The sequence below is a fragment of the Pan troglodytes genome, chromosome 19 (assembly GCF_028858775.2).
Source record: "Pan troglodytes isolate AG18354 chromosome 19, NHGRI_mPanTro3-v2.0_pri, whole genome shotgun sequence".
NCBI classification, from domain to species: domain Eukaryota; kingdom Metazoa; phylum Chordata; class Mammalia; order Primates; family Hominidae; genus Pan; species Pan troglodytes.
The window spans coordinates 89652870-89678001 of record NC_072417.2 but is presented as its reverse complement, the minus strand read 5'-3'; the positions used below and the strand labels follow the sequence as shown (position 1 = coordinate 89678001).

The 25132-nt window shown below is 46.0% G+C and overlaps 1 non-coding gene and 1 pseudogene across 1 annotated transcript; one reads left to right on the top strand and one right to left on the bottom strand.

Annotated features, from left to right (window-relative positions):
* Positions 1-18162: 18162 nt before the first annotated feature.
* LOC112206223 (U6 spliceosomal RNA) lies at positions 18163-18265 on the bottom strand. Its single transcript, XR_002940407.1, has one exon. It is a non-coding gene; the product is annotated as a U6 spliceosomal RNA (small nuclear RNA).
* A 4228-nt stretch (positions 18266-22493) lies between these two features.
* LOC134808922 (prothymosin alpha-like) lies at positions 22494-22948 on the top strand (annotated as a pseudogene).
* Positions 22949-25132: the final 2184 nt, after the last annotated feature.

Sequence of the window (25132 nt, the reverse complement as noted above, 5' to 3'; positions counted from 1 at the left end):
CTTGGACACTTCATGGAAACACTGCTGGTTTGCTGTGGTGTTGGGTGGCTCCTATCTATTCCCCGTAAGTGCTGGCCTCTGTTGACACCATTTCTGCTACCTCATCTGAGATTGTTCTCATCAGCTCACAGAGATTCATTTCAGTGAATGAACCAAATCTAAGCTAAAAAGCATAAAGGAGGGCAGAAAGAAACAGCAGTGTGGGAGAAAGAGCGTAAACACCGAGAGAAAGATGTCTATCTGGCAGCCATGTCAGAGAATCACCAGTATGTATGTCACTGCCACCAAGAACCTAAGAGCCACAGAGGCCTACAGAAGCCAATCCCAATGGAACTCTCTCTGGGTGTGGGGGTTGAGAGAACCTAAAGCATTCAGGTGCACAGAGCCTCTTTCCAGCGATGGGAACCAGTCTCAAAGCCTTTGCATCTCTCCCCTGCCCTCCCTCCATCACTGCTGAGAACCCTGCCCCAGGCTGGCCTGCCTACATGACACAAATAGCAGTGGACTGTCACTCGTCAGTATCTGCAGTTCTGTTTACCAAAGCCTGCTTGCTAGAGACTTTTCAGGGCCTCCTTCCCTCAAAGCGTCCACTGTACCTCCATCTGGATACAATTAGCTGGCTCCCCACTTCCTGGACTGACGGTAACCACCTTTTCCAATGACCCTGAAGAAAACATGCAATCTAAGCTGCTTTAAGAGTAACCTACAACTGAGGACAAATTTTCTATCAACTCCCAGTACCCCTCTCTGCCGTGGCTGATTTGTTACTGGTTTTCCTTTTTTTTTTTTTTAATTTGAAAATGTAAGTAATTATACTAAGACCAGATCACTCTGAGATTGTTTTATTCTAATTTGTCCTAAGGACCTGCCTGTACTTAGAGCCTGATAGAAAGCCTAAGTTGATCTACTGGGCAGCTCTCTGGGCCTGGAAGGAAGAGCACATAACAAGACTTCAACAGTGAGCCTGGCTAGGTCCAGGCAGACCATGATTTCTGAAAGCAACAGCATGGTCCACATGGAATCAGGCTGCTGATGAACAGCAGTGAGAGGCTGCCTCTGAATCATATCTGCAGGGTCACCTGGGCCTGGTGGAGGCCCACAGTCATCCATTAGGCCCCAGTATCCTATGTGGGAGTATCCACGTCTAGTCTCTACTTCTCACTGCAGGAGAGGTGGCAGATGAGGGGGTTTCCTACTTTAAAGAAAGTAGAAGTTGTTTCCTTTCTTCCCTCCTCACAGCCTTGAGGGGGAGGTTGTGCCCAGCCTGACAGCAGCTGCCTTGCCCAAGATTACATCCTGTTCTGGGGGCAGCCCACCTCCAAACCAAGTCACTAGTGGGGTACGAAGGCCTGCCCTCTCTGCCAAAAGGCAGGTGCTGATGGACCATTCCAGTTCTAGAGTTCCCAAAGAGACGTCTTTTTGGAGAGGGGCAGGGTACCAGAAATCCTTCACTCAGGCTATAGCATGGCCACCAATTATAAGTAACTTGAGGCCCACCCAGCCAAACATGCCTTTCCGGGTCTAGTGCTGGGTTCCAGAACAGGAAGCCTGGCAAATTCCTACTGCCACAGATTCTTTTTACTATTATTATTGTCACCTTATTTTTCTTTTGGTGGAACCCCTCTAGGGCTTCCACCAGATTCTCCACCATTTACGCTATCAATTTTATCAGTTTTGGTTTTATCGTTTCGGTGCTTCTTTTTGCTAACGGTAGCAGCCAATATACATCATCTCTGGAGACAGATCACGCCATAGAAAATATTGTCGTTTTCCTCATTTTTCTTAACGCCACAGAGTCAGCTGGGCTGTAGTACCAGCCCGGATGTACCAGTTTACTCAGCCACTCCCCCTCTCATGGACATCTGCATGGTTTCCAGTCTTGCAAATTCATACAGTGCCACTACAAATAAAACCTTGCGCGTATGCTGTTTTCATATTTGTGCAAGTTTACTTTCAGAGTAGATTCTAGAGGTGGATTGCCGGTCAAAGGTAAATTTGCACTCCCTCCCAACAATGCAGGACCGATCAGGTTCCTGTATTGTCCTTAACAGCGTACCTCGCTTGTTAAACTTTTGGATTTTTGACAATCTGATGGATCAGAAGCCTTAGCTCAGTGAGGTTTTCGTTTGCGTTCTTCTGATTATGAAAAAGGCTGAGCACCCACTTAAATGTTTAGGGGCCCCTTGCATTTTTTTTTTTCCTGTAAACTGTCCATTCATGTCTTGTCCCATTTTCTACTGAATACCATCCATTAAATCTCCGCTTTAGCTCATGAGTTGCGCACATTTCCGACGATCTTGGCGGTAATTTGGGCTCAGCGCGGTAGTTTTCCAACCCTGACCCTGCACGGGGAGGGGGTGCCTTAACTAAGGTAACGAAAAGGAATCTGGGTAATTCCAGGGAAAGCCTACTAAAATCAGGAGGCTTTGTGAGAGCCAAAATACTAACTTTCAAAAAAGCGAAAATACTCCCAAAACTCACCGGCAGCGGTTTTACTTACGCGTTAATTATGCTACTGTGCCCGTTTTATGTACTGTAGGGACCAACGCACGGAGAATACCACCCACCCGCGAAGTGAACCAATCACTGCCATAGCGCCGGTATCCCTCTGCGGCATTTCAGTGGTTCAAGCACCTGCCAATCTGCCGCGAAGCCAAAGGCCTTGATCCCCATTGGGTATCGCGTCCTTCCATCTTCCCCACCTCAAGCCCGCCCCACGCCGAGGGTGGAAAGCCCCGGATGTCCGGCCACACACAAGATCTAGTTCCCTCAGTGATTGACAAGGGCCATCGTCCAATGAGAATGCGGCCCAACCCGGCCTGGGATTACAGGCGTGAGCCACCGTGCCGGGCCTGGGGGAGCATTTCATGAGCTCCACGAACGGTCCTTGGGCACCAAGCTGGGCCCGGGAATACCAAGATGAGCTGAAACCAGTCCCTGCCCTCTGGGACACCTGTGTCTCCACCTTCCTCCCCCTGACGCTCCCAGGCTTGCCCTCGAGCAGCAGATTCAGAGGGTGGCCCAGGGTTTCAGGGGGTTTCAGACGGCGGTACTGCAGCTGGCGCCAAGACACACACACACACACACACCCTTGCTTTTCACATTCCCTATTGTCCCAGGCCTAAGGTAAAACCAGCAGTTCCGTACACACCCAGCTTCACATCTCACCGTGGTGTCTGGTACTGGGCTGACAGTCACACCTTCCCTCACCTGTGCTTGCCCTTTCAAGTCCTGCCCTAGGCACCTCAGCTGGGCTTTACCAGAGCACGTAGAGTGCAGGCTGAGTGCGCGTGAAATGGGTTGGACTTACCACTCGGCTGAATGATCACATTCCTTTTCTCCACCCAGTCGTGGCCCCCTGCAGGCTCCACACCGCGGGGGGTGGCCCCACCAACCTGGACTCTTCGGGCCTGATGGCGGCCTGAGTCCTCTACAAGTGAAAATTCCTCAGACCAGGGTTGCTGAACCGTGTTAAATAGCTCAGTCTGCAATCAGCGTTTTTGAAAATCTCCCTTTTCTCATTCTTTTCAGTACTTTAATTACTTTTTGTGGCTCTTACTAAGATGGGACAGGCTATGCTCACAGGCTGTCAGACGCTCAGCTCCTTCAATGGTTTATCACATTCACCTCGGGACTGCCACAGGTGGTGTCTTTGGTTCTCTTTGTACTCAGCTTCAATGATACTGCAAGTTAAATTTCAGAAGAGGAGGCAGCTGGCAAGGGGAATAAAATTAAGAAAATTGTTCCAGGAAGAAAAGGTTCAATGAGAGAAATGGGAGAAAGGGGGCAAAGCACAGAGGATTCAGATTTGAATATTGAATGTTGCGAATTGGTCCATTTACTCTCAGACATTTATTGAGCCTGTCTTCATGCAAAACACTATGGTAGGTGACGTAATGCAGAACGAACTCCACTTGGTTTCTACTTGCAAGGCGAGGTGACAGGAAGTTTTGATAACTTTTTGGAGTGCATGCCAAGTGCCCTGCAGAGCATTGTGCTGTGTGCCTTGCAAATAAATGTTCTCATTAATCACTGCTCTATGAAGGCTGTAACATTCTTTTACAGATGAAGAAAACAAAACTCAAAACATTGAATAAGACTCAATAAATAAGCAAAAGATCTAAATAGACATTTTCCCAGAAAAGATACACAAATAACCTATAAGCACATGAAAAGATGCTCAACATGTCAATCAAATGCAAATCAAAAACTGCAAAATGAGACACCGCTTTACATCACGAGGATGGCTATAATAAAAAAGACAGATAATAACAAGTGGTGGGGAAGTGGAGGAATTGGAACCCTCACACACTCTTCATGGAAATGCAAAATGGTGCAGCTGCTTTGGAAAACTGGCAGTTTCTCCCAATATTAAAGTGATACCAAATGATGCAGCGATTCCGTTCTTAGGTGTATAACCAAAAGAATATGTACGTACTCTTAGGCATATGCCTATGAAAACATATGTCCACATAAAAACTTGTACATGGATGCTTGGAGCAGCATTATTCATGATAGCCAAAAAGCGGAAATAATAGCTAAAAGGTGGTCAGGTGCAGTGGTTCATGTCTGTCATCCCAGCACTTTGGGAGGCCAAGGTGGGCAGATCACCTGAGGTAAGGAGTTCAAGACCAGCCTGGCCAACGTGATGAAACTCCTTCTCTACTAAAAAAATACAAAAATACAAAAATAAAAATAAAACTAGCTGGGCGTGATGGTATGCCTGTAATCCCAGCTACTGCAGAGACTGAAGCAGGAGAATCACTTGAACCCAGGAGGCAGAGGTTGCAGTGAGCCAAAATTGCGCTGCCGCACTCCAGCCTGGGTGACAGATGGAGGCTCTGTCTCAAAAAAAAAAAAAAGCTAAAAGGTGAAAAGAACATCCATCAACTGGATGCATGGATAAACAAAATGTGATCTATCCACATCACGGAATATTCAACAGTAACAAGGAATGAAGTACTGATACATTCTGCAACATGGATGAACTCTGAAAACATCAGGCTAAGTGACAGAAGTCAGACACAAAGACCACATAGTGTATGATTCCATTTACATGAAATGTCCAGGATAGCCAAATCTATAGAGACAGAAAGTAGATTTATGGTTGCCAGAGGCTGGGGGTGGGGTGGAGGGAAGAGAAGTGACTGCTGATGGGTACAGGGGTTTTTGGTGGGGGAGGACACGTAATGAAAATGTTCTAAAATGATTAGTGATGGTTGCACAACTCTGAATGTACAAAAAGCCATTGAATTGTATGCTTTAAATAGATGAATTGTATGGTATGTTAATTATATCTCAATAAAGCATGTATATACCTATGTGTGTATATATAGCATTGAAGATAAAAGATCCCAGTCAGAATGGCACCATGAGCACATATTGTGGTCTCTCCTTGGGACTTTTTGTTTTTGTTTTGAAATAGAGTCTCGCTCTGTCACCCAGGCTGGAGTGCAGTGGTGTGATCTCCCCTCACTGCAACCTCCGCCTCCCGGGTTCAAGCGATTCTCCGGCCTCAGCCTCCTAGGTAGCTGGGATTACAGGCACGTGCCACCACACCCGGCTAATTTTTGTATTTTTTGTAGAGACAGGGTTTCACTGTGTTGGCCAGGCTGTTCTCAAACTCCTGACCTCAAGTGATCCTTCCGCCTTCACCTCCCAAAGTGCTAGGATTACAGGCATGAGTCATCACACCCAGCCCCCTTTGGCCTCTTGAGAGGAATTTTATTTATTTTTTCATTTGTAACCATGAGAGAAAAGAAAGTATAATAATATCAACTAATGTTTATTGTTCGCTGTGTCTGGCTCTGGGATAAAAACTTTTATGTTCTTTTTTTTTTGAGATGAAGTCTCTCTCTGTCGCCCAGGCTGGAGTGCAGTGGTGCAATCTTGGCTCACTGCAACCTCTGCCTTCCAGGATTCAAACAATTTTCATGCATCCTCTTCCCGAATAGCTGGGATTACAGGCATGCCTGGCTAATTTTTGTATTTTTAGTAGAAACAGGGTTTCACCATGTTGGCCAGGCTGGTCTCGAACTCCTGACCTCAAGTGATCTGTCCGCCTCTGCCTCCCAAAGTGTTGGGATTACAGGCGTGAGCCACAGCACCCAGCTTAGAACTTTATGTTCTATGCAATTTAGTCCTTGTGAGAAACATGATACGTGGCAGGTTGAGTCTCCAGGAAGCCAACGGAGGTGGAGGTAGGCATGTAAGAGGTTTGTTAGGGGTGCTCCCAGGTCAAGACCTGCAGGAGGAGGAGGAAAGGGAGAGGACTCAGCGCAGGGAGGAGGGAGAGCTGTGATGCAGTCTCAGTAGAAGCTGAGCAGACACTCTGGGGAGTAGTTGTGAAGCTACTCTCCCCAGTGAAGTAGCACCCCCACCCCCATACATGATGACAGTGGAGGCTTTTTGACAGCAGCAGCACTCCAAGAACTGGGGGAAAGATCCTTAAAGATCCTTCATTCCTAATGAGAGATAAGGGTAGCACAGCAAAGTATCCACTATGATTATTAGTGCTGGCATCTGCCTTTTTTTTTTTTTTTTTTTTTGTAGGCAGGACCTTGTTCTACCGCCCAGGCTGCAGTTCAGTGGCGTCATCACAGCTCACGGCAGCCTCAGTCTCCTTGGCTCAAGTCATTCTCCCACCTTGGCCTCCCAAAGTGCTGCAATTACAGTTATGAACCACCACACCCGACCTCTGCATTTTACAGGTGAGAAAATCCAAGCATAGAGAAGCTAAGTAACTAGCCCAACTTAGTGAATAAGAAGCAGGAGGCATTCAAATCCACTCTGCCTGGTGCAGAACTGGGGGCTCTTAGCTTTGAGGCTGTACTGCTTCCACCCTGAGGAGTCCTTGAGAGGCATGAAGAAGGGAACCCCTGTCCAGGCATACTGAAGAGGACTGCCCCCTCCACGGGGGCTGCACAGCTGGGAGTGAGGGGTCCCCCTTCAGGGGGGCTGCACAGCTGGGAGTGAGGGGTCCCTGGAGCATGGCCCGGTTGGGACAACTGCCCACTTCCAAGAGGTATCAGGCCAGTGGATCCTCCACAACCCACAAGGCTTTGGACATGCCAAAAAGCAAGCAGCCCTCATCTTACGCTCAGCGACATAAACCAGACACAAGAGGACAGATATTCTGTGATTCCACTCATACAAGGTATCTAGACTGGACAAATTCATACAGACAGAAAGTTAAAGGGTGATTGTCAGGGGTTGAGAGGAGGGGAAACTGGAGAGTTATTATCCTTTTTTTTTTTTTTTTTTTTTTTGAGACACAGTCTTGCTCTGTTGCCCAGGCTGGAGTGCAGTGGTGTGATCTCGGTTCACTGCAATCCCTGCCTCCCGCGTTCAAGCCATTCTCGTGCCTCAAGCTCCAGAGTAGCTGGGATTCTAGGCACGTGCCACCACGCCTGGCTAATTTTTGTATTTTTAGTAGAGATGGGGTTTCAACATGTTGGCCAGGCTGGTCTCAAATTCCTGACTTCAAGTGATCCATCCACCTCGGCCTCCCAAAGTGCTGGGATTACAGGCGTGAGCCACCGCACCTGGCCTGGAGAGTTATTGTCTAATGGCTACAGAGTTTCAGTTGGGGAAGATGAAAAAGTTCTGGAGATGGATGGTGGCGATGGTTGCACAACAATGTGAATGTATGTTATCCACTGAAGGAATTAAGGATGATCAACCTGAAAATACGCAGATTGGGGCCAGGTGCAGGGCTCATGCCTGTAATCCCAAGACTTTGGGAGGCTGAAGCGGTAGGATTACTTGAGCCCAGGAGTTCAAAACCAGCCTGAGCAATAGAGGGACCCCAAATCTACCAAAAAAAAATTTTTTTTAAAATTAGCTGAGCGTGGTGGCGCGTGCTTGTAGTCTCAGCTACCTGGGAAGGCTGAAGTGGAAGGATTGCTTGAGCCCAGGAGGACACAGCTGCAGTGAGCCATGATCAGTTGCACTCCAGCTTGAGTGACAGAGCGAGACCCTGTCTCAAAAAAGAAAAATGCAGATTTAGTAAATTGATTATTTCAGGTTGAAGGCATTTGAGAAACTGCAGTTGCAGTTTATCACAACGGAAAAAAAAATTATACACACACAAAAATGTCTAGGTTTTGTTTACCTGGGTGTTTTATTTTCTATTTTAAATTGCAGAGAAAGAAAAGAACATAGCAAAGGGTATGAAAATTCATTGAAGCAAGTGGCCAATAAATATGAAAAAAGATGCTCAACCTCAGTAATCAGACAAATGCAAATGAAAGCAATAATCTTTTAAAAAATTCTTAAACTATCAGAGCACCAAAATATTGAAAGGTTGATAATGTCATATTTTGTCAAGGGTATAGGGAAAGTCATATTACACTCTGCTAATAGTAATATGATATAATTATTAAAATTGTATCAACTTTAATAAATGGTCAAGCAATTTTATATAATTTATTAAAATTTAAACAAGATACGCTATGATGGAATAATCCTACATATATCTGCCCTAGAGAAATATTTTGGAGTCCACGGAAATATGTCCAGGGATGTTTACAACAACATCTGTGTGATAAGAAAAATTGGGAACAGCCTAACTTACAGGCTATTATGCAGCAGTTAGCAGCAGTTAAAAGGGATGAAGCCATGCTACCTACCTACAAGGAAAGATCCTTAAGACACATGGTCGGCCGGGCGCAATGGCTCACGCTTGTAATCCCAGCACTTTGGGAGGCCGAGGTGGGCAGATCCAAAGGTCAGGAGTTTGAGAGCAGCCTAGCTAACATAGTGAAACCCCATCTCTACTAAAAATACAAAAATTAGCTGGGTGTGGTGGCGGGTGCCTGTAAGTCCAGCTACTCAGGAGGCTGAGGCAGGAGAATCTCTTGAACCCAGGAGACGGAGGTTGCAGTGAGCTGAGATCGTGCCACTGCACCCCAGCCTGGGCGACAGGGCAAGACTCTGTCTCAAAAAAAAAAAAAAAAAGAAAAAGAAAAAGAAAAAAGACACATGGTTAAGTAAAACAAGCAATTGCACAGCAGTGGTGTAATATGATCTCATTTATGTTACACCCTCATAAATATTACCTAGAGAGTTCTATAGAGAGGGGTATATAACATACTACTAACAGTGGGGTTGAAATGGTTGCCAAGAAAGGATCTCCCCTCCGCCCTTAAAGACAAGTGTGATAGTAAAGAAAGGCTTTAAACTTTGGGAGGTCATATTGGTCTCTCCGTTCCTCAGTTTACCGCAACAAAAGTGGGAGGATTGATTGAATCCATGAGTTTGAGACCAGCCTCAGCAACATGGTGAGACTCGTCTCTACAGAAAAATCAGAAGGCCAGGTTCAGTAGCTCATGCCTGTAATCCCAGCACTTTGGGAGGCTGAGATGGGAGTATCACCTGAGCTCAGGAGCTCAAAAACAGCCTGGGTAACACAGCAAGACCTTATCTCTATACGAATAAATAAATAAATAAATAAATAAATAAATAAATAAATAAATAAATGTAAAAATTAAAGAAAAATTTAAAAATTAGCCAGGTGTGGTGGTGCACGCCTATAGTCTCAGCTACTCAGGGGGCTGAGGTGCAAGAATCCCTTGAGCCCAGGAGGTTGAGGCTGCAGTAAGCCCTGTTTGCACTACTGCACTCCAGCTTGGGAAACAGAATAAGACCCTGTCTCAAAAAGAAGAAAAAGAAAGAAGAAGGAAAAGAAAAGAAAGGAGGGAAGGAGGGAGAGAAGGAAAAGGCTTTAGCTTTATCTCTAATGTTTGAACTTTTTGCCCTGAGAATATAAATCCTGTCTTCCTTCAGTCATCAAAATAAACAAATTTCAAGGGTACCGTGTCCTCTCCCCCTACCCTGGAATGTGTCCTGACTCTTCCACTCCACACTGGCGCATAAGGAGGTATAAAATGACCCTCCTGTTGGAGGCCTTGGAGATAGTCGGTTCTGTTCCACCATGATTCCACCCAGGCTACCTTCAGGGAAAGTTTTGACAACTTTGGGCTATCAGTACCCTACATAGGTTAGTGATGGGGTCCTCACTGTCAGAGGGTGATCCAGCTTCAAATCCCATGTTAGAGTCTGTTTGTTAGGACCACTCCTGGGACTGATTGCCTGAGCTTGAGTCACCTGGAAACAGGTCCTATGGAGATTTGTGCACAAGCAGTTCATTGGGGCGTGCACTTGGGAACGACACTTGCAAGGGTAAGAAACCAGACTATTATGCCCCAAAATATGCCACTGTGGCATAAAAATTATTTTGAGCTAAAGGCAATTTAAAAATAGCAAACAGGCTGGGTGTGGTGGCTCACGCCTGTAATCCCAGCATTTTGGGAGGCTGAGGCAGGTGGATCACCCGAGGTCAGGAGTTCGAGACCAGCCTGGTCAACATGGTGAAACCCCATCCCTACTAAAAATACAAAAAATTTAGCTGGTCGTGGTGGTGGGCACCTGTAATCCTAGGTACTCGGGAGGCTGAGGCAGGAGAATCACTTGAACCCAGGAGGCGGAGGTTACGGTGAGCCGAGATGGCGCCACTGCATTCCAGCCTGGCCACTGCATTCCAGCCTGGGCGACAGAGTGAGACGCCATCTCCAAACAAAAACAAAAACAAAAGCAGCAAACACAGGAAAAGCTTTCTCTACCCTTCCCCTTTTTTGCCTAAAGGCAGGCACAGAAATTCTGCTTTACTGGAGACCACTCGAGACTTACCAGCCCAGAGAGGGCACCAGAGGAATCTACAAGCCTTCCTTCCTCCTTTAGTGTTCTCCCAGTTTCCCACCCTTAAAAGCCTACAGCCACTTACTTTTGTCCTATCTCTTATCTACAACTTTATTGGTCTTTTTTGACCATGCTATATAAGCTGGAGGTCTTGGCCACATATTGAGTTACTTTTTGTTGAAGGGCAGGTGATGAGGTTTGGCGGGGTGGTGGGGGTCAAAGCAGACACCAGACCACCAGGCAAGGACAAGAAGGACATGACAGCCATATTTTCTAAAGCCTTGACTGCTGGGAAAAAAGGGAACGAATTCGTGTTTGGAAATAAGAGAATTTAGACTGGGCTCAGTGGCTCATGCCTGTAATCCCAGCACTTTGGGGGGCCAAGGCACACAAATCACTTGAGGTCAGGAGTTCAAGATCTGGCCAACATGATGCAACCCCGTCTCTACTAAAAACTGCAAAAATTAGCCAGGCGTGGTGGCACAGGCCTGTAATCTCAGCTACTCGGGAGGCTGAGGCAGGAGAATCGCTTGAACCCGGGAGGTGGAGGTTGCAGTGAGCTGAGATCACGCCATGGCACTCCAGCCTGGGCAACAGAGTAAGACTCTGTCTCAAAAAAAAAAAAAAAAAAGGAAATAAAATAATCTAAATTGCGGTGGCTCACGCCTATGGCAGAAGGATCACTTGAGCAGAGGAGTTTGAGACCAGCCTGGGTAATGAAGTGAGACTTCATCTCTACAAAAAATAAACAATTTAGCTGGACGTTGTGGCGTTGCTGTAGTTCCAGCTATTCAGGAGGCTGAGGGGGAAGGATTGTTTCAGCCCAAGAGTTTGAGGCTGCAGTGAGCTATGATTAAGCCATTGCACTCCAACCTGGGTGACAGAGTGAGACCCTGTTTCTAAAATAAGAACATTTTAAAAAAACATAATCACCATATCACTGTCACCTTTAATACATGTAATAATTCCTTAATGTTATTTAATATCCGATTATTGAAATTGCTTGGTTTAGGGCGCAGTGGTTTACACCTGTAATCCCAGCACTTGAGCTCAGGAGTTCGAGACCAGCCTGGGCAGCATGGCAAAACCCTGCCTCTACTAAAAATACAAAAATTAGCCAGGTATGGTGGCGCGTGCCTGTAGTCCCAGCTACTTGGGAGTCTGGGGCATAAGTATCGCCTGAACGTGAGAGGCAGAGGTTGCAGTGAGCTGAGACTGCACCACTGCACTCCAGCCTGGGTGACAGAGTGAGACTGAAAAAAAAAATTTTTTAATTTAAAAAATAAGAAATTGGTTGGTTTGTTCAAATCAGAATCCAAACAAGAGCCACCCACTGCAATTAATTGTGCCCCCAAGTCTCTTTTATTCCACAACAGTCTCCTCATCTTTTTTGAAACAGAGTTTTGCTCTTGTGGCCCAGGCTGGAGTGCAATGGTGCAATCTCAGCTCACCGCAACCTTCGCCTCCCGGGCTCAAGCAATTCTCCTGCCTCAGCCTTCCCAAGTAGCTGGGATTACAGGCACGCACCACCATGCCCGGCTAATTTTGTATTTTTAGTAGAGATGGGATTTCTTCATGTTGGTCAGGCTGGTCTCGAACTCCTGACCAGAGGTGATCCGCCCACCTCAGCCTCCCAAAGTGCTGGAATTACAGACGTGAGCCACCGCGCCCAGCTAAGTCTTCTCATCTTTTTTAAAAACTGACATTGATTTGCTAGAGAAGCCAGGTCTTACAGAATATTCACCTGGACTTGGCTGAGGGGGTGGTCAGGGTATAGTGTCTCCTATTCCTCTATGCGATGCACTTCCTGCGCTGAGCTCTAAAGGCTGGACTGTATGCAAATGCATTCAAATTTGTGACCAGAATTCTTCACAGGGCTATATTTGTCACCCCAAGTTTGACGACACTGGGATTGGCCAGTGAAGTCAGCCTGTTCCCTCCATCAACCTGAGCTTCTGCCTCAAGGTCTTAGTGTTCATTTTTGATAATTGTCATAGGAGTTCATAAAATGATGGTTTTCTGATTCTATTATTCCTCTTGCAATGAACTGTATAAATTCTATAAAGAACTTTCCCTCATTGGTTATGTGGTTTCACTAAAATATAGTTTGTATGGAAAGGGGAGCTTTTGTGTTGGCTCCTGGGAACTTCTTTTTCCTTTGGATTTTTTTTTTTTTTGAATTGGAGTCTCACTCTGTCACCCAGGCTGGAGTACAATGGCACGATCTCAGCTTACTGCAAAGTTCACCTCCCAGGTTCAAGCAATTCTCCTGCCTTGGCCTCCTGAGTAGCTGAGATTACAGGCATGTACCACCACACCCAGCTAATTTTTGTATTTTTAGTAGAGATGGGGTTTCACCATGTTGGCTAGGCTGGTCTCGAACTCCTGACCTCAGGTGATCCGCCTGCCTCAGCCTCCCAAGTGCTGGGATAACAGGCGTAAGCCACCACGCTCAGCCTCCTTTGGTAATTTTTTTTTAGTTTGAAATAAGACTTACAGAAAAGTTGCAAGGCTAGTACAACAGACTCCCATCTGCCCTTCACCCGGATTCCCCAGTAGTTAGCATTTTACCACATTTGTTTAATTATTTTTCTCTCTCATATATAGGCATACATATATATATCGTTTTAGCCACTTGAGAACGAATCACAGTGTCCTTTTCCTGTAAATATTGTAGTAAAGAACAGAACATACTGTTAAATAATCGCGAGCAATGATCAATATTAGGAAACTTATATTCATACAATTCTATTATTTAATCTATGAGTGTATTCATACTTTGCCAGTTGACCAACAATGTTTTTGATGTAAAAAAAAAAAAAGTCTGTTCCAGGATCTAATCCATGATTAAACACTGCATTTACCTCTGTCTCTATAGTGTCACTTAATGTGGAATAGCTCCTCAGTCTCTTTGTCTTTTGTGACCTTGACATTTCCTAAGAGTACAGGCCAGTTATTCAATAGGATCTGTGAACTTGGAACAAATTTATCTTTGATAATTTCGCTGCTTTCTGACAAAACAGGATGCCCACACCCATATACATTTCCTGGTCCTGATTCTCGACGACCATTTCTTGCATGGGAAAGAAATGGGATCTGAGGCCAGGCAAGGTGATTCACACCTGTAATCCCAGCATTTCAGGAGGCTGAGGCGGGCGGATCACCTGAAGTCAGGAGTTTGAGACCAGCTTGGCCAACATGATGAAACCCTGTCTCTACTAAAAATACAAAAACTAGCCAGGCGTGGTGGCAGGCACCTGTAATCCCAGCCACTCAGGAGGCTGAGGCAGGAGAATAGCTTGAACCTGGGAGGTGAGGTTGCAATGAGCCAAGATCACACCACTGCACTCCAGCCTGGGCGACAGAGCAAGACACTGTCTCGGAAAAAAAAAAAAAAAAAAAAAGGGACCTGATTCCTGATGATAGTGCTATTGATTGGGGTGAGATGCAAGTGGGGACAGGGGTCGCAACCAGCTGAGCATCCTGGGACTGCCTTTCCTCCAGCCCTGGAGACTCCTCATTCTGGGGAATGGCAACTTTGGGCTGGACTCTGTGGATGAGTTTCTCAGATGCCTGGGTGACACCAAGGTAGAGCGGGGGACCTGCGGACTTCGTTCCCTGCATGGCTCTGGGTGTGGCTCATGCAGGATAACCCTCAAATTTCCTCCTACCCGTTTTTTTTAATGACAGATTTTATTGCATTTTAGGGCTTGAGAGGTTTACTTGTTTTTCTTATCTACTATTATTGATTTACTGTAACCGCCAGCAGGGCAAACACAAAATTTGGGGCATCTGCTTGCTGTCAAGGAAGTGTCAAAATATGTGATAAACTCAGCAAAACAACTCAGACTCTAATTACATGGTGAATGCACCGTGCCGCAGAGGACTTGCCCTGTCCCGGGCGGTGCAGGTGGCTGCTCATCCATGGAGGCGATTGTTCTTGGCAGGTCCTTCCTGCAGGGATGGATGCAGGGCAGAGGGTTACTGACTCACAGGGAATGGCTGCACTCACTGGCAAAATCCTCCCTCTGATTTTTGTGAATGTTCTCACAGAAGAAACTCCTAAGTGATCTACAGTCTTGGGGCTAGACTCCTACCACTACGGGATCCCTGGGCTACAGCTCCCAAGGAAATGGGGAGTCTGCAGGAAAAGGTCAACAACAGGTTGTTGCACCTTTGGCTTCTGAGTGTTCCAAACAGAAGGGTAGCAGAAAGTGCTGCAGGGCAGTCTGAGAAGAGGGCCTCAGGGCAGAACTGCCAGTGTCAGAGAAGAGGCGGACTGGGGACATCAAAGGAGAGGGGGAAATGTATCCAGACAGGAGTGTGAGTGCAGTTGTTTTCTTGAGAAGCCTCACCTCATTGAGGTATCAACATGAAACCATTTTCTTTTTCTTTTTTTCTTTTTTTTTTTTTTTTTTTTTGAGATGAGGTCTGGCTGTGTTGCCCAGGCTGGAGTGTAGTGGGGTGATCTTGGCTCACTGCAACCTCCGCCTCCTGGGCTTAAACCATCCTCCCACCTCAGCCTCCCGAGTACCTGTAGTAAGGCACACACCACCATGCCTGGCTAATTTTTGTATTTGTAGAGATGGGGTTTTGGCCGGGCATGGGGGCTCACCCCTGTAATCCCAGCACTTTGGGAGGCTGAGGTGGGCAGATCACTTCAGGTCAGGAGTTCAAGGCCAGCCTGTCCAATGTGGTGAAATCCCATCTCTACTAAACACATAAAAATTAGCCGGGCATGATGGCGGGCACCTGTAATCTCAGCTACTCCGGAGGCTGAGGCAGGAGAATCGCTGGAACCCAGGAGGTAGAGGTGGCAGTGAGCCAAGATCACGCCACTGCACTCCAGCCTGGGCATTGGAGTGAGACGCTGTCTCAAAAAAGAAAAAAAGAAAAAAAAAAAAAAACAAGAGATGGAGTTTTGCCATGTTTCCCAGGCTTGTCTTGAACTCCTGTGCTCAAGCGATCTGCCTTCCTTGGCCTCTCAAAGTGCTGGGATTCCAGGCATGAGCCATGGTGCCCAGCCCATTTTCTATTTTCTAATCACTGCTTCCACTCTATGCCAACTCCCTTCAGTCCCTTAGCAATATCTTGGGCAGATTCATCACTTTAGCCTAGTAAAGCTCAGGCCAGCCCTGTTTCAAGCCCCACTCGCATATCTGGTTCACAGTGCTTCACCTCCTCTTCCCAGCACAAGCTGGGCACTCACACTGCATGCTGGGAGAATGAGGAGATTGGGGAGTGGGCCTGGTCTAGTTCTGTGATACCTGCTGCCTCCTCTCTTTACAAGGCCTCACTTCCTAGCTGCCCTCGTGTGGAGAGCAGGAAATGGAAGTGGTCAGGACACGGAAGAAGACAGCAGAGGTGTCTTAATGTAGCTGACTATAGTTCCAAGGTGAGGAGGCCCCAGATCCAGCTGGACTTGGTTCCATCTATTGCTGCTGACCTCTGAGGATAGGGTAGACTCTGCATAGATGGTGTCCCCTCTTTAACGAAGCCCTGCTCAGAAAACTCAGCCTAGTCTTCCCTGGCCCCACCAGGAAATCCACTTTCCAATCTCCAGAGGGAGGGCCCTATTATTTGCTTCAGAGGCCACCTGGACAGCGTGTGAGCCCTGCCCTTCCTCTCAACTTTGTGCTTCCTCCTATGGAGACATCGAGGCTTTTCTGCACCTTCCAAAGGTCATGGGAGATGGCCTGGGGGTGCCCCCTTCTTGTTCCTCAACTCAGACAAGGTTTTCGAACCCTGCCAGCATATGGGCAGTGCTGGTGGAGAGGTAGACCGCCTTCAGCAATCACAGCACTGTCAATACTTGATTCCATTTCTAAATCTGTTTCCCAAGCTGGTCCGGAACTCTTAAATCTGGGCCACAAGCATAAAAGAAGCTGCATGTAATTAGTTTGCTTATTTCCATAGACCTGTTTGTTGAAATGGAGTATTCTACTGGCAAATCGTCTCATAGAAAAAGAGGTGGGTACAAAGGGCCCAGATGGAAAGCCTGAAGAAAAAAACAAACAATTTTTTGGTCTGATTTGGGTAGAAATGATATTCTGAAGCAGAATATCAGTTGCAAAGAGATCATTATCCTCACTCCCTAAGTAAATATCAAGGGGGCAGACATTCTTTTCATCTTGGACGATTTTCACAAGCTGTATACCTCCGGGAATATTGACAAAGACATTTTCAACAGAACAAAAATCAATGATAATTATAGCTTGTGGCCTCTGAAGCAAAATAAAATGAGACCTATCAAGACACACCACATCATTTATACCCCTTTTAAATCAGTAAGAAGGCTAGTATGTCCAGGACAATAGCAAACTAGGGGCCTCAAAACACATGTTTTTGGCCAGGCACAGTGGCTCACGCCTGTAATCCCAGCACTTTGGGAGGCCGAGGTGGGCAGATCACCTGAGGTCAGGAGTTCGAGGCCAGCCTGGGCAACATGGTGAAACCCTGTCTCTACTAAAAATACAAAAATTAGCCAGGCATGGTGGCAGGCACCTATAGTCACAGCTGCTCGGGAGGCTGAGGCAGGAGAATCACTTGAACCCAGGAGGTGGAGGTTGCTGTGAGCCGAGATCACGCCACTGCACTCCAGCCTGGGCGATAGAGTGAGACTCCGTTTCAAAAAAAAAAAAAAAAAGAGGAAAGAAATCTGGTTGTTTAAGAGTCTGGGACCTCCCCCTTCTCTCACTCCTGCTTTCTGCATGTGATGCGCCTGTTCCCCTTTGCCTTACGCCGTGACTGTAAGCCACCTGAGTCATGGCGGTCCTGTACGGTCTGCAGAACCATGAGCAAATTAAACCTCTTTTCTTTATACATTTCCCAGCCTTTACAAATTTCTCATGGCTTACTTCCTCCTTTTACCTGGTCACTTCCTCAGAGAGGCCTTCCCTGACCACAGCTCTTACTCTATGCTTCATTTTTATTTGTTTATTTATTTATTTAGACAGAGTCCCACTCTCTCGCCCAGGCTGGAGTGCAATGGTTCAATCATAGCTCACTGCAGCCTCCAACTCCTCAGCTCAAGCAATCCTCCTGCCTCAGCCTCCCCAGCAACTGGGACCACAGGCACGAGCCACCACACCCAACCAATTTTTAAAATTTTATGTACAGATAGGGTCTTACTGTGTTGGCCAGGCCAGTCTCAAACTCCTGGACTCAAGCGATCTTCCTGCCTCGGCCTCCCAAAGTCCTGGGATTACAGGCGTGAGCCTTGGCGCCCTGCCACATTTTTCTTCATAGCATGGATTATTATCTGTTTAATTGATTCTCCACTGTCTCTGTTCTAGGAGCTTACCTCAATTAAGGCAGGACTGCTATATTTTGCTCATCACTATGTCCACGGCACCAATAGTGCCTGGTGCTGGAGAAATAATCATTAAAAACAAGTCTCCTGCTACTCCAGAAAACTTCTCCACAAAGGCGCCTTCAGCACAACAGCTAGTATTGTTACTACCTTTTAATATGGAGCGCTTCACAAATTTGCGTGTCATCCTTGCACAGGGGTCATGCTAATTTTCTCTGTATCGTTCCAATTTTAGTATATCTGCTGCTGAAGCAGGCACAGCACAGATTATTAATATTGCAGGCTGACTAAGTGCAATGTGGCCATTAACTTTCAACTCTTCCTTTCTGGGGACTGGTGGCCAGGGTAGAGTTTTCCTGCTAGAATCTCATCCTCTGCCTTTCATGTGCTGATGCCCTGTGTTACTCCGTGAGCCTCACTGATCAGGTAGGGAACACTGGATAGGGAACCTTCCAGTACTTGAGCTGGCCAAGTGCCCCTCCTCTGTGTCTCCACTGGCCCCGTGTGTTTTCTGTCACTCATTGACATGACAGTTTACAGTACTTACCCCAGGAGTCAGTATATAGTAAACTCTTAGGAAAAGTGAACTGAATTAATTCACAGGCAAAACCTTTGAGTTTGTGTCACATTTCTTTTAGATTGCACCTGTTACCACAATACTGGGCTGTGGTGTAGGCCTCCCTCGCTATCAAACTCATTCCTCCAAAAGGAGAGTACATGGGAAGGTGGAAGGACTTCCCATGTCCCAGGAAATGGTTGGCTACAATCTTAGAAAATGAACTAGGGCCCGGGCATGGTGGCTCATGCCTGTAATCCCAGCGCTTTGGGAGGCCAAGCTGGGTGGATCACCTGAGGTCAGGAGTTCGAGACCAGCCTGGCCAATATGGTGAAACCTCTTCTCTACTAAAAATACAAAAATTGGCTGGGCGTGGTGGCGCACGCCTGTAATCCCAGGTATTTGGGAGGCTAAGACATGAGAATTGCTTGAACTCAAGAGGCAGAGGTTGCAGTGAGCCAAGATGGCACCACTGCACTCCAGCCTGGGCAACAGAGCGAGACTTCTGTCTCAAAAAAAAAGAAAATGAGGCCAGGCGTCGTGGCTCATGCCTGTAATCCCAGCACTTTGGGAAGCTGAGGTGGGCGGATCACCTGAGGTCAGGAGTTCAAGACCAGCCTTGCCAATATAGTGAAACCCCATCTCTACTAAAAATACAAAAATTAGTCAGGCATAGTGGCATGTGCCTGTAGTCCCAGCTCCTTGGGAGGCTGAGGCAGAAGAATCGCTTGAACCCGGGAGGTGGAGGTTGCAGTGAGCTGAGATCATGCCACTGCACTCCAGCCTGGGTGACAGAGCAAGACTCCGTCTCAAAAAAAAAAAAAGAAAATGAACTAGGGTTCTTTGGTCATTATTAGAGCCTTAGGAGAACAAGAAATATGGCTGTTGTATTCAGAGACCAAAGAAATGTTGTCAAACAAGTCTATTAGGGCCTGTCTGATTTTTTCAGCTGCCTGAAAGAACAGCTGTTGGGCCGGGCGCGGCGGCTCACGCCTGTAATCCCAGCACTTTGGGAGGCTGAGGCGGGCAGGTCACGAGGTCAGGAGATCGAGACCATCCTGGCTAACACGGTGAAACCCCGTCTCTACTAAAAATACAAAAAATTAGCCGGGCGTGGTGGCGGGCGCCTGTAGTCCCAGCTACTCGGGAGGCTGAGGCAGGAGAATGGCGTGAACCCGAGAGGCAGAGCTTAGAGTGAGCTGAGATCGCGCCACTGCACTCCAGCCTGGATGAAAGAGCAAGACTCCATCTGAAAAAAATAAAAAATAAAAAAAGAACAACAGGCATTTATGTTGCTTGGATCTGGTGAACAGTGATAATGCAGCACAATCTAGAGCCTTCAACACCGGCATTTCTGACTCACACTGTTCAGGCCCCAGAGAAAGGCTTCTCCACATCACTTGCCCTGTGTCTTCAAAATCAAAGATGACAGTGTCTGGATGCTCTCTATATTTATGGGTTCTTCAGAGGCAAGCACTGACTCAAGATACGGGAAGAATTTCAGCAGCAGAGGTGCTTGGTAACAAAAAGGACTAATTAATTAGCTTGTCAATTCCTACTTTCAGAGAGCAGAAATACAATTGATTTTTGCATAACAAAACACATTTCCCTACTCTTTTTTTTTTTGCGACAGAGTCTCGCTCTGTTGCCCAGGCTGGAGTGCAATGGCACGATCTCAGCTCACTGCAACCTCTGCCACCCGGGTTCAAGCAATTCTCCTGCCTCAGCCTCCCAAGTTGCTGAGATTACAGGTGCCTGCTACCATGCCCGGCTACTTTTTTTTTTTTTGAGACAGAGTTTTGCTCTTGTTGCCCAGGCTGGAGTGCAATGGCACAATCTCGGCTCACCGCAACCTCCGCCTCCTGGGTTTAAGCGATTCTCCTGCCTCAGCCTCCCAAGTAGATGGGATTACAGGCCTGTGCCATCACGTCCAGCTAATTTTGTATTTTTAGTAGAGATGGGGTTTCACCATGTTGGCCAGGCTGGTCTTGAACTCCTGACCTCAGGTGATCTGCCCACCTCGGCCTCCCAAAGTGCTGGAATTACAGGCGAGAGCCACCGCGACCGGCCACATTTTCCCACTTGTATTGATTGTCCAATTCCTGATTCTGGAGGTACTCCCAAATCAGTGCAATATTTGTCACAGTTCTAAAGAATATTTTGCGGCTATGCGTGGTAGCTCACACTTGTAATCCCAGCACTTTGGGACGCCAAAGCATGAGGACTGTTTGAGCCCAGGAGCTCCAGACAAGCTTGGGAAACATACTGAGACTCTGTCTCTACAAAAATTTAAAAAATTAAATTAAACTAAATTTTGCAATAGTAAAAACCTCATATTGCTCCTAGGTTTGGATAAATTGGGTCTAGACATAACATGTGAAATGTGATGCCATTTCTTTATGTTGGCAACTAGATGGACATTGAACACTAAAATTGTGGACAGTTCGTTTTTTATAAAAATGCTTTTACAGGCATACCTTGTTTTATTGCATTTCACTTTATTGTATTTTGCAGATAGATAGTGCAATTTTACAAACTGAAGGTTTATAGCAACCCTCCATCAAGTAAGTCTATCAGCCTCATGTTTCCAACAGCAAGTGCTCACTTCATGTCTGTGTCACATTTTGGTAATTCTTGCAATATTTCAAACTTTTTCTTTCTTTTTTCTTTTTTTCTTTCTTTTTTTTTTTTTTTTTTTTTTTTTTTGACAGAGTCTCGATCTATCGCCCAGGCTGGAGTGCAGTGACGTGATCTCGGCTCACTGCAACCTCCACCTCCTGGGTTCAAGGGATTCTTCGGCCTCAGCCTCCCCAGTAAATGGAACTACAGGTGCATGCCACCATGCCCGACTAATTTTTATATTTTTAGTAAAGACGGGGGTTTCACCATGTTGGCCAGGCTGGTCTCGAACTCCTGACCTCAAGTGATCTGCCTGCCTTGGTCTCCCAAAGTGTTAGGATTACAGGCATGAGCCACTGCACCTGGCCACCAAACATTTTCTTTTTCTTTTTTTTTTTTTTTTGAGATGGAATCTCACTCTGTTGCCCAGGCTGGAGTGCAGTGGCACGATCTTGGCTCACTGCAACCTCCGCCTCCCAGATTCAAGTGACTCTCCTGCCTCAGTCTCCTGGGTAGCTGGGATTACAGGTGCGTGCCACCATGCCCAGCTAATTTTTTGTATTTTTAGTAGAGATGGGTTTCACGGTGTTAGCCAGGATTGTCGTGATCACCTGACCTCGTGATCCGCCCACCTCAGCCTCCCAAAGTGCTGGGATTACAGGCATGAGTCACCACGACCAGCCATATTTACTGAATATTTTAAGCCCACTGTTGAGATCTACTGCTAAGAAGAAAAGACTCTTTTGAAAATATTACTGCTCATTGACAATGCACCTGGTCACCCAAAAGTTCTGATGAAGATATACAAAGAGATTAATGTTTTCATGCCTGTTAACACAACGTTTATTCTGCAGCCCATGGAATGAGGAGTAATATTAACTTTCAAGTCTTATTATTCAAGCAGTATATTTTGTAAGGATATAGCTGCCATAGATAGTGATTTCTCTGATGGATCTAGGCAAAGTAAGTTGAAAGCCTTCTGGAAAGGATTCATCATTGTAGAGTCCCTGAAGAACATTCATGATTCATGGACAGAGGTCAAAATATCAACATTAACAGGAGTTTGGAAGAAGCTGGTTCCAACCTTGGTGGATGACTTTGAGGGACTTAAGACTTCAGTAGAAGAAGTCACCACAGATGTGGTGTAAACAGCAAGAGAAGCAGAATTAGAGGTGGAGCCTGAAGATGTGGCTGAGTTGCTGCAATCTCATGATCAAACTTCTACAGATTAGAATTTGCTTCTTATGCATGCACCAAGAGGGTTTCTTGAGATGGAATCTACTCCTCTGAACACTGTTGAAATGAAAACAGCCCCCACTGGCTGCTCTGAAAAGCCATCTTTGCATTGTTCCTCGTCTGGCTCCTTGGTTCCTCCTCCGTGGACTCCAGCAGCTTTATCACCAGAGTCCTCAAATTCTCGATTCCTTTTTAATCCCCTGTATCAGATCACCGGCATGCCCCATCATGTCAGATGCAGCCATAGACACCAGCTCCGAGATCACCACCAAGGACTTAAAGGAGAAGAAGGAAGTTGTGGAGGAGGCGGAAATGGAAGAGATGCCTCTGCTAATGGGAATGCTAATGAGGAAAATTGGGAGCAGGAGGTTGACAATGAGGTAGATGAAGAAGAGGAAGAAGGTGATGGTGAAGAAGAGGATGGAGATGAAGACGAGGAAGCTGAGTTTGCTACGGGCAAGTGGGCAGCTGAAGATGAGGATGATGATGTCGATACCAAGAAGCAGAAGATTGATGAGGACAACTAGACAGCAAAAAAGGAAAAATTAAACAAAAAAAAAAAAAAATGACTGTGACCTAGTCACCCTCTACTTCCTGTCTCAGAATCCAAACGTAGTCACCTTCAGGTAGAGAGACCACCCGCAGATGACACGCGCTCTCCACCACCCAACTCAAACCATGAGAATTTGCAACAGGGGAGGAAAAAAGAACCAAAACTTCCAAGGCCCTGCTTTTCTTCTTCAAAGTACTTAAAATGCAACCATAAAAAAGAATGAGTTCATGTCCTTTGCAGGGACATGGAGGAAGCTGGAAGTCATCATTCTCAGCAAATTAACACAGGAATAGAAAATCAAACACCGCATGTTCTCACTTATAAGTGGGAGTTGAACAATGAGAACACATGGACACAAGGAGGGGAACATCACACACCGGGGCCTCTTGGGGCGGAGGGTCGGGGAAGGGGAGGGAGAGCATTAGGACAAATACCTAATGCATGCAGGGCTTAAAACCTAGATGACAGGTTGATAGGTGCAGCAAACCACCATGGCACATGTATACCTATGTAACAAACCTGCACGTTCTGCACATGTATCCCAGAACTTAAAGTAAAATTTTTTTTAAAAGACTAATCTTATTATAGGAATATTACTATGATTATTAGTATGAATTCACCTCCATAAAAATACTTGAAAAGGAAATTTGTGTTTTTTACTTACATTTTATATTTTTGTACATATTGTTAGGGTCAGCCTTTTTTTGTTTTTTTTCTTTTTTTGTGAGACAAAGTTTCTCTCGTGTCACCCAGGCTGGAGTGCAGTGGCGCTGTCTCAGCTCACTGCAACCTCTGCCTCCCAGGTTCAAGCGATCCTCCTGCCTCAGCCTCCCAAGCAGCTGGGTTTACAGTCGTAAGCCATCACGCCCAGCCTAGGGCCACCCATTTTTAATGATCTCAGATAACCAAACCAACCTTCGGAGCATTCTCTGTCCTACTTCTGACTTTACTTGTAGTGTGACCATGTTCACTGTAATCTCAAAGGAGAAAAAAAAACCTTGTTAAAAAAAAAAAAAAAGACAACAGAAAAACAATCTTATTCTGAGCATTCCAGTAACTTTTTTGTGTATGTACTTAGTTTGTATGAGATGGTTAAAAAGGCTAAAGATAAAAGGTTTCTTTTTTTTTCCTTTTTTGTCTATGAAGTTGCTGTGTTTTTGTTTTTTGTGGGTTTTTTTTTTTAATTTTACAAAAATTAGCGAGGCGAGGTGGCGTGCACCTGTAATCCCAGCTACTCGGGAGGCTGAGGCAGGGGAATTGCTCGAACCCGGGAGGCAGAGATGGCAGTGAGCTGAGATCGCACCACTGCACTCTAGCCTGGGTGACAGAATGAGACTCCATCTCAAAAAAATAAAATAAAATAAAATAAAATAAGACAACAGTAAAGCTTGCTGCATAGATTGAAAGTTTCCTCTGTAATGTGACGTTTGATGCCATTTTGCCCATCCACATTAGAAATTCTTTCAAAATTGAAGTAAATCCTCTCAAACTCTGCTGCCACTTTATGAACTAAGTTTATGTAATATTATTTATTCTTTGTTTTCATTTATTTTAGAACTCAGCAAAATAAAATTCCTGTTTATTGTTGGACAACATTGTTTCACACGTGTATGTTTCTTTTGTGTGCAATAGCATTATGTCTAAAATACCAATGTACATATGTTAATTTTAAAACACTTTATAGGCCGGGTGCGGTGGCTCACACCTGTAATCCCAGCACTTTGGGAGGCCGACGCGGGTGGATCACCTGAGGTCAGGAGTTCGAGACAAGCCTGGCCAACATGGCGAAACCCTGTCTCTACTAAAAATACAAAAATTAGCCGGGCGTGGTGATGGATGCCTGTAATCCCAGCTACTTGGGAGGCTTTGGCAGGAGAATCGCTTGAACCCAGGAGGTAGAGGTTGTAGTGAGCCGAGATTGTGCCACTGCACTGCAGCCTGGGCAACAGAAGTTAAACTCAGTCGAAGGAAGGAAGGAAGGAAGGAAAGAAGGAAGGAAGGAGAGGGAGGGAGGGAGGAAGGAAGGAAGGAAGGAAGGAAGGAGAGGGAGGGAGGGAGGGAGGAAGGAGAAGGAAGGAAGGGAAGGAAGGAGAGAGAGAGAGGGAAGGAAGGAAGAAAACATTACGGTGTAAACATATCTTATATAGAAAAATTTCTC